The sequence below is a fragment of the Sinohyriopsis cumingii genome, chromosome 2 (assembly GCF_028554795.1).
Source record: "Sinohyriopsis cumingii isolate HCF-2022 chromosome 2, ASM2855479v2, whole genome shotgun sequence".
Taxonomy (NCBI): Eukaryota; Metazoa; Mollusca; class Bivalvia; order Unionida; family Unionidae; genus Sinohyriopsis; species Sinohyriopsis cumingii.
This window is the reverse complement of record NC_142962.1, coordinates 1,982,752-1,993,247: the sequence shown is the minus strand read 5'-3', so window position 1 is coordinate 1,993,247 and position 10,496 is coordinate 1,982,752. Positions and strand designations below refer to the sequence as shown.

General features: G+C 37.2%; 1 long non-coding RNA gene across 1 annotated transcript in view; it reads left to right on the top strand.

Annotated features, from left to right (window-relative positions):
• Nucleotides 1–1,075: 1,075 nt before the first annotated feature.
• LOC149804202 (uncharacterized) overlaps nucleotides 1,076–10,496 on the top strand; it is a 57,416-nt gene continuing 47,995 nt past the window's right edge. The window contains exon 1 of the long non-coding RNA XR_016413833.1: nucleotides 1,076–1,396. This is a non-coding gene — a long non-coding RNA (uncharacterized LOC149804202). The remainder of the gene's footprint in view (nucleotides 1,397–10,496) is intronic.

Here is a 10,496-nt window from a genome sequence, read left to right as displayed (position 1 = left end):
CCACCTGCCTGATGTGCTAATAACAACTCGAGACCAGCATGAAATCCTAGCAGTAGCGTGCAAAACGCTAGGCAACAAGAGTGGTTACCATCGGGCGTGAAATCAGCTAAAGACTGTTTCTATAACAATGAAGTGAAATTCACTACCTACCGAATGCCCTCCGGATATACTTCCCACAGATTATGTTAAACCAACATTGATACAGGTATGAAGAGTAAGCTATTTAATAAGCAAGCACGTGTCCGCATAATAGTTCTTGGGCGAAGACGATCATTAAGGGCACAAGGTTAAGCGTAATCGGCGTGTTTCTAAATTAAAGTGGTACCAAATCATATGGACGCAGAATCGCCGGAAACGTATATATTTCCGCGAATCTATTTTCTATTATTTTATAACAGTTGTACCTGTAGAGAAAAATGCTTCGTTGGAAGTGCATGCCCTTGTTGCATCTAGACAAGGCCATCATGTCGGGCAATTAGTCTAAATGATGGTAATATTAGAAGACTGTGATGGACCCTTGAAGTTACCGACGTGAGAAAATAATTGAAAATGACGAACAGGTACGATTTGAAATCACCAAGAGAACGGCGGTATGTATGCAATGTAAACACTCATGAGTGGTTGCAGCTGTGATTTTTAAACTCTCATCGGCAATAACCGTTAGCCTTGGTGTAGCGTGAATCACGAATCCAGTCATTATACAAGCAAAAATCGGAATTGCTGACATGGAGCTTAGGCGCTAGGGACCCAAAACAAGTAGTTGATTTACAGGCAGTGAAAATCGAATAATTGTTTGTCCGTTTATATCGATCTATTTGCTTTGAGATTTGCTTCACAAAATTGTTTTCCGTTTCCGAAGATTAAAATTGTTTACGTTAGCTTTAGTTTTACTTTTTACAACTTAAAGTTTTATTCGCACAGCCTAGCATGTGTCATAATGAATAAAATTAGCAACTCCATGTGGTACAGAAGTCAATGATCCAACCATTAGTTCCGGTTCAAATCACCGATTATGATACTACTTCCCATATCGGCTGTATTAAATGCCACAGGAGTGGCCACATGGTTGTTACAAAGAAACTGAGGAGTATCCGTCCATGAATCAAGGGATGAGGGGTGTCACCTGTAACAATATAACACAATGGAAGACACCAGTCAGCACCCCTCGGTAGTTCCAACCCTTCTAGTTTATCCTTATTGCGTCTGCTAATTTCCAACTTTAGCCAGTCGTAATCAAGAATAGTTCAATTTTCAAAACAGCTCGACACACTTCGTTCAGTTTGTGACATACTGGAGAATATGCAGTAATTGTTGCCGATTCTGACGTCTGGATAAGCATTAGTCCCGCAGTGCCGTTTGTATTTGGATAGTCATGGATTTCACCACTGACCGAAAGGTAAGATCAGAACAACCTCGAGTCTGAAGTTCAGCGCTAAATACAAACAGACGATAGCAAAGAAATAAATGGATAATTTTATTGTGTCATGATAAAATAAGCTTAGTAGTATAGCTAATGCTAAATGTTGTTGTGTGTGTGTGTGACTTGGATTTTTAACGTAGCTTTAACAATTTTTCAGTCATATCGCTACGACGTCTGCAGTGTGGCAGTTTATAGTGATGTCTAGCACTGGGGCATCATGCCACAGACATGCAGCATGATGTACCACCCAGTCACATTATCCTGACACCAGTCTGACCAGTCCTAACACTAACCTCTTAATGCTGAGCGCCAAGCGAGGCAGGTGTTAGTACCATTTTTGTATGTCCTTGGTGTGACTCGGCCGGGGATCGAACCCACGACGTCCCGCCTCCGAGGCGGACGCTCTAACCATTAAGGCACGATAATGCTAATTATCAAAATGTTAAAATATGTTCAGTATTTTATATGTGAGTGAGAATGTTCGGAATATATACAGGGACGTCCTTTGGGGTGGGGTGGGTGGGCAGAGGGCATTTGCCCCCCCCCCGCCCCGAATTTGCATGTGCTGTAAAATCTAAAACTACTGTTGCCTATATACGAAAATTAACAGGCCCGTAAAGTTTAGCCCCCCCCCCCCGCCCCCCAATCAAGATAAAAGATGAAAAGAGGTCCCTGAATATAATTCATATTAGTATTGGGCCGACTATTTTTGTTATGTCAATGTCACAATATGCTGTTTTAGAGTAATTGTATCAATATAACTATAAATAGTGCGTGAAAAATAAGAAATCTATAACTCAGAGAGAAAGATAGAGAGCTTGTACTAACTTAGCCCTATTGCTACTGTATACATGTAGCCACATGCACTTAATAGCATCAACCCCACAGGCTTCGCCATTAAGGAAGTGTGTGTGGTCGAGTGTGATGAAGAAAGCGCACATATTTAAGGATATTAAAATTTTCCTTTGACTCTCTCTTTCAAGATATCTCCAAGATCATCCATAAGCAATGACATTAGGCCTATAGTCAAATTCCACAAAATGGAAATTCATTATCAAAAAAGGAAGGGCTGATTTGCTGAATACATTTACCTGTTTGCTGACACGTCCTTTAGCAAATGTAATAAAGTGTGACATATTTAATCAAAAATACTGCACCTAGGCTGTAAATGTTCACATATGCCACCACATTGGGCCAGTGTTTGCAAACTGACTGTCATTTTGTCCTAATTGTTGCATAATAGTGGTTCAAAAGTGAAACTCTTGTGAAGATAGTCTTTTAAAGCATAATAAATTTAACATGAACATAACATCACTTTATACTTGTTTCTTGTAAATATTTCTCAAATTCAAATGACATTTTCCAAAGGGATGCACTTATGGAGCAATACAGGTTGTATCAATGGGGGAAAGTATTAGTTGCTTTGCAATTCACTTATATAATATACATGTAGATTTGTCAAATATTCAAAATTACCTGGACCATTCATTAATGTTGATTTCAAAGACTGAAAGCTGTGCTGTGATCTATCCGATGACTATATATAGCATCCAATGGAAATCAAGTCTTGAAAGAAATCACCTTCAAGTTTTGTACTAACATTTAGAAACTTAAGGTACGTGGACGTCAAAAAAAAAAAACATGAACACTTGGGGCGTTTCAAAAAACTTTGACAAAACAGTCTCAAACTTTCAGAATGTTCTTCACATTGTAAATCAGATCAAACTCTGCACTGGTCTTTAAAGGAAATTAATACAATTTAATATGATATCCGAAATTATAGGTACTGCATGTAACACCAACACATCCACTTTAAGAAAAATGAGAAATTATAGGTACCGCATGTAACACCAAGACATCCACTTTAAGAAAAATGAGATGTTCAACCTACAATGATAGTCTGTGCTGGTTAAGCACTGGTAATGCTTGTAGAAACTGTGTGGAGAGTTTGTGACTTTAATTGACCAATCAGGATAAATGGATAAATTTAGAATGTACTGATTATCAAGATTTAACCAACATTTTAGATAGTGTATTTGCAAGTGCCACAGATAAATTAAATTATTTTTGAAAAGTCAGTATGATGCCTTGATGATAAAATATGCAATAAAACTATTAGTAAAACACGCTATTGTCTTTGGTCCCGAAACTCCCACTCATTTCAAAGCTTAAAAGACAGTAATGTTTTCATTTTGCCATCTGGGAGCAAACTACAAAGAAATAATAACATAATTCCACAAAATGCAGGCATCACTCAAGACATGTTCAGGTGGATGTATATATAATACAGCCGAAAATCTAAATCTCCTCCCATCCGGGTATTTTGGTGGTTTAATTCATGATAAACCTTCTGTTCATGAAGATTTGGTACTGGATATGAAATGTAATGAAATTAAACTGATTGGATGGATAGATACTGGAGAGAAAGCAGAAGCATTAAGAATTGTAATCGAAAAAGAAGTTAAGCAAACACTTGCATCAAACATTTTACAGGTGTCGTTTGTGGGATACACTGGTTTCCGATTTCCCATTGCTCATTATCCTACTGGAAGCGTAAAAACTTCTGAACTTTACATAATAATCTGGAAGATTATATCAAATTTACAGTCATGGGGTTTCACAGTTTACTGCATTCTTCAAGATGAAGGTGACCATAATCAGGAGTTTATGAAGATGCATTTCATCAATGATGCTGATGCTAAGATGAAATTTTACCTGAGATCAAATCTAGTAAATCCAGTCAGAAAAATAGCACATTCACAGGATTTCTCTCATGATGTGAAAAAAACTGAGGAATGCAGTACTTAGTAGTGCCATACATTCTTTCAACGCAAGGAAGATAGTCAAGTCATTTCAATGCATTGTATGGGATCTGTGGATTAATGTTGCCATGGGATGAGGATACAAACTCTCGCAAAATTCATTTCAAATCATCTTATTTACCTCTACATCCAGATTCATCTGAGAAATAACATTGCTGAGGAAGTTCTGAACCATGATATTTTAAACTTGTTGCAACAATACCAAAGTTCATTAATGAACAGCTGTGTTCTGGATAGTACTATTGAATATTTGGACAATACAAGCAAGCTAGTCACAATTTTCAAAGACCTAAGACCAATTATATATATGTACGATACCCGAATAGAGTCCTTATCAGACACTTTACGTCGGTTCCAATCATGGAGAGAAGAAGTAGAAGCAGAGCCACTGTCAAGAAAGGAAGAAAGAAAAATGATTCCAAGTAAACAATGTCTCAATGACACAGAGAGTTTAATTTCTACATTTACTGAGTTTTGTAAAATTTATATCAGTGATTTCCCAGGTCAGGGTCTTTGTCCAGCCAGGTACAACTCTGATATTATATAAAACATATTTTGCCAAGTGAGGGGCCTGCACAATGGCAATTTAACTAATCCATTTTACAGCACTTACTCGTCCACCATCTACAGTGATATTTTAGGACAATCTAGTAAATATCGTGGTCTACAATCCAATACCGGAAATTTAGCAGCAGACTCATACAAATCTGAGTTGGATCCACCTGTACCAAGGAGAAGGAAGATACTGATATCACTAACAATCCAGTTTAATAATGGAGGTACGGTTAAAATACTTAAAAGTCAATACTACCTCCATTCTATACAACCTAAAACTAACATCGCATGTTATCTCACTGGCATGCAATGATTATTTTTCCTGAAATACAAACCTTCCATTTCACATAGAGATCTGGCATTTCAAAGATCGACCTTCAAAATTCCATGCAAACACCTTCCCTGGATTCTCTCCAGTTGGTAATACCCGTCTCATGTGACAAAGCAGCTGTTTAGCTGCCAAGGTTACATTACCTCTACAAAACAAATGTCCGGTTCTAAACAACAGTAAACCTACTGACTTTTTACAGTAAATTATCTTGTCTACATTACATATGCTATTTTCAATTTATTGTACTTTCCATTTGGCATCAAAAATAATTTTCTTCCTTGATAATTGATAATGATTGAGACGACTATGTAGATTTGGATTCAATTGATAGACAACCTCATTGGCTTATTTATCATTCAACGTCCAGACAGACTGGATTTCTTTACAGTTAATAATGCTATATAATCAACAAATCTGTATACTGAGAAACTTGTCTCTCAAGACAATTGATCTTTGATTGTATTGGTCTTTCAACTCATGTTTAACTATATCTGCCTTTCACTTGAAACAGATTAAAAATGTGTAACTATTGTCAATCACAGTTTTCTCAAGTTAATTCACATATTTGTTATAAATGTTAGGAGTAATAATGATGTGACTATCCTACAGAATTATGACCAAATGGTCAATTTAAAGACCACATCAAATTCACTGCTTAACTGGTCAATAGCTGCTTGTTTGATTGCAAAATAAACTTATACAGTTTATGTCAAATAAACATCAATCTGTTTTACAAATATTTTTTTTTTTTCTTGGACCAGTGTACATAGGGACAATTTCAATTCTAAACTCAAAATTATGATAATTTTTTTACGTTTACGGCCAAATAAGACAAGTAACATGAGGTGAAAGTAGTGCAAAGTTAGATATATCTATGTACATTGTTTGCACTGAAGGTCACATCTTCTACAGTAATATGTGACTTTATAAACCATGCCTGCTCTCATGGAGGGCAAATCTGGTAAATACTAGTGATATTATACTGCCATTGGGTGTTTGTCAAGTTGGAAGGGATGGCCTATAGAGAAATTGATATGACAAACAAAAGATAGTATACACTTTATCATATCAATCCGTCTGTATTTCTTAATGTAGTATCCGTATATATATGTATATAACATCTCTCGATTGATGATCCAAAAACGATAGAGAAAATATGAATATTTAATAGGACGTTTAAAATGTACATGATGTGATTAATAAAATACACAAGTAATCAACATTTAACATCTTTCATACATGCAGGGGTAAATTTTTTATTTACAACCAATATTTCTAACATATAAGTTGAAACTTAGGGATTTTTAACAGTTGCCAAATATATATGTAAAATAAATGACAAACAGCTAAGGTATGATTACTGTTTAACTAAATTTCTTCACCTTAGTCACATTCATACGTTTCTTTCAAATGTTTCTAATACAAACTTAAATCGTATTTTACCCCATGGCCAAATTTATGAATACCTCAGGGTTAATATTGTACATACGTGCATTGATGTGTCCAATTTTCTGACCGTCAGTGTAGAGTATAATAGCCGTCAGAGGTGAGTGGGTCTCAAAGAAATGAAAGCCGTGTAAGAAGAGCTGAATGCACATGAATTAGAAAGGATTGCCGTCATGCATACAGAAAAGCCTTACGTAATAAGGCCAAGGAGCACGAGGATCTGACAGAATTATAAAGGATTGACACCATTGTTTGACATGATTATTAATCTCTATTAGTGATGAAAAATAAGGACTTAATGCACGTGAACTCTTATCCATCGTCTTAGTATAGCCCGCTATTAAGAACTTTTAATTTCCATAAAACGTAGGCAGACGATGATAAAGCTCAGTCACGTGATATCACAATCAGATGAGTAGGCATGGGCGAAAGACCATAAAACTCTTCATGCCGTATATATGCCGTATAATATTTACCTGGAGAATTCACGCCAAGTCAAGCCTGGGCGACATATGATTAAGTCCATTCTACTGAGGTTGTATCTAGTTCACTCTTTCTGTCATTGATAATTAAGCACATGTAATCGTACCACCAGATTATGTATAGTTTTCTAAAGTTTTATATTTTTATTTTAAAATAATATTATAATACAAATGAAAGGAAGCGATTATACAAGAAAGCTTATTACATAGAAAACCTTGTATTAACAGCAACTGCGGCGTCTATGCTTGAAACATTTATCACCTTTACACCCAGCCACGTACATTGTTACATCGTTTTCATTGAGATGAGATATGATTATGTGTGAGTAGAATTTTAAAAAATACATGTTACCACATTCTTTACTCCTTCTTCCAACTCCTAAAGTGATTTTCTAGTATTGTTTCGTTTCCAGAATGTACAAATAATTTCATTCATAGATGAAACACAAAATGTGGGCCACTGTTTTCCATAATTTTAAAGCTGAAATTCAAAGGTTACAAACTGACTGAAGAGCTAATACACACTATTGCAAGCTTCCATATCTGTCCTTTTGAATTAAATGAGTTACAGAACAGTGCAAGAAATATTTTGATCTAATTCAGAAGTAGCAATAAGGATACCGAAGTTATTAAATGAAGGGGAGATAAGTATCTGCAAAAGAATATGTTCGATAGCATAATCAAGAAGATGATAGCAACAAAAAAGTGGCGACTGTTTTGATTATTTTATTAAATGTTTAGCCGCCATCATCATCATCATCATCATCAATACAATTTAGACTTTAACGACAATTTTACATTCACATGCATACGAGTAATGTCTAGTCTGAGTCGTACATACCACACCTGCAAAAGTGCTTCACTTTACTAAAATTACAGAAGTAGTATATGGGGCCACCCTAGCGACAATGGGAATTAGCATTACAAAACCCCTTGGGCCACTCTAGCGACAAGGGAAATTTAACATGGAGAAAAACCCTGGGTCACTCTAGTGACAAGGGGAATTGAACATGGAAATTGAACATGGGAATGTCACCTGGGGATCAGTGGGAATTAAACATTGGTAACGTCATAGGTTTATAGGGTCAAAACCTTTTATAGGGTGAAATGTATTTGTAGGGACAAAGGGTTGATAGGGACAAACATAGACATACAGAAACAAACAAATACACATTGAAACACACAGAAAAGAGGACAGAAATATTCTAAAGAAAGACTCACAGATAGAATAGAGACTCGATAAAGAAAAGTCTGTTGTATGGGTTCAAAACATTTATTCAAGTACATATATACATGGGCTCTCTGGCCTGTGCTTTGGTCTAAGTACTATCCATTAAATACATAAACATTTGAACATAAAAGAAACATATTTACGAGTTGTTTAGTTATTGACTCTAGTAAACTAATGTTTAAAATTAACGTTCACTCCTTTCTAAAATCACTTCATATGCAACGAATTTACATTAAATGTTCGTTTATAAGAAAAAGTCAAAACAAAACAAGTAACAAACAATCAAATAAGAGAAAGTTCGTGTTTGTCTCTCTATCCGTTACACACGTTGTTTAATATCTGGTCAGCTACCACTTGTGTCCCAGCATAGATGTTTCCGATCTCGTATTCCCTGTCAGTCGTAAATCTGCTGTTACGTCCATCGTGCTAGGTACACTTATCGGTAAGCAGATCAAGAGCAGTGATCGTCTTCTTCCCATGGAGGTGCAACATATGCCATATGAATAGTCACTTTTCCATCGGTGATGTCAAATTTTTCTCTCACCGACCGCACGTCTTCAATAGCCCTCAAAAGTTTGGAAGAAGTTATTTCTGCAGGTGTGCTAAATCCGAGACATACAGGCGAGTTCAAACTGTCGTGATACATAGATAGGCTCAAACGACCTTCATCTTTGACTTGGCAATGACATTTGAATTCCTCTAACAGTGAGTCAAGTAGATCCGTAATGAAACTTGATACTTCCTCGGCTGGAACGTCAGACGCGAAGTCTTTAAATTTCATCGTGTAGGTGTAAGTTGTCGTTCTAAATTTTCTCGAGGTCGCTGTCTGGGTCATTTGGATGCTAAAATACTCCTTTAGGTCTATTGAATCCTTTCCCTTCTTGAACGCACTTTGCTGTGACGGTATGGTGGTGAAAGAGGTCAATGATGTTTGTTCCTTCTCTTTTTTCTTCTGCGTAGAGTTATTCATCTTTCTCGTCGCTTGTCCTCGCAATGAATTTTCGTTCTTGGAAGTCGTCCCTTTTTATACTGGGTGATATCAGCATGTCCATAAGGTAAAGTTTTGTGGTCTGGAAGTTTCACTGGTTGCACGTAGTTTGTCATGGCATTAGTACATAACAACTAAGATGTGGTATTGCATTGGTGATGTGATCGTGAGGCATAGAATCACACCCGAGTTTCTCGTTGGACTTGAGTCTTACGCTCTATACTTGCTGTTTGAAAGGATTCATTTTTGTCGATTGGTCTTGGTAGTGACAATGAACTATTGGTCTTGGACGTTGTCCCTTTTTATATGCTGACCAATATCGATGTGACCGTACGGCAACGTAAAGTGATTGGGAAGTCTCACTCGCTTCTGGTACACGATTTGATAGATTTTTTCCAGGGGTCGACTGACGATGTGGTGAGTGGGTAAACGTACAATCTTGTTCGGTTGGTGAGTGGTCACTTTAAAGTTTCCATCCTCTCCCGATTGCAAGGCTTCTTTCAATACCCCAAAGTTGACCACTCGACTGGTACGATAATTCAGAGTCAGTCCTTTCACTTTGCACTCCGTGTGCACTTCTCCTTGTTTGTCCCGGTATTGGTAGCCGTAATTTTTAGGACCTCCACTCGCGAAACTTAGAATCTTGTCGTCGGGATGTTCGTCTGTCCAGGCTCCTAAACGGTTTTCTTCGATGTTAGGGTGTTGCTGACCCGGTCGATCGATGTAGATGCAACTGTCCGTGTCAAAGTACAGGACGCGTTCCCCTAACAGTTCTAAAGCTTCGTACAATTTTAAGCGAGCATGAGCTGTCACGTAAGCCGCAATGATGACATTTCCAAAAGGGTCGTCTTGTACAAAGTCCAGATCTTCTTCGTAATTGACCAAGATCAAATTCTCTCGAACGACGTCCACGTGTTTCATGTATTTGGTTTTGTCGTGAATCATCTGGAAGTAGTGGGAAGGTTCTGTCAAATATTCCGTCTTGGGTAAACACGGTCGTTGTGCCATTTTACCCCACAAGCAATTTAACATCACTTTGGCAAACGATCGCCTGCCTTCGTTTTTCTCGATGTGGTCTAAAGAGATGCCTTCTTGTTCATAGTATTTCTCTTTGAATTGTATTTGGTCTTCGGGAGTGTGACACCAGGAAGGATAGCCGCTGGCTTCTTGTTTCAGTTTCAAAAAGGCATCCACGTAGTCAGCGAAAATGCCTTTCTGACT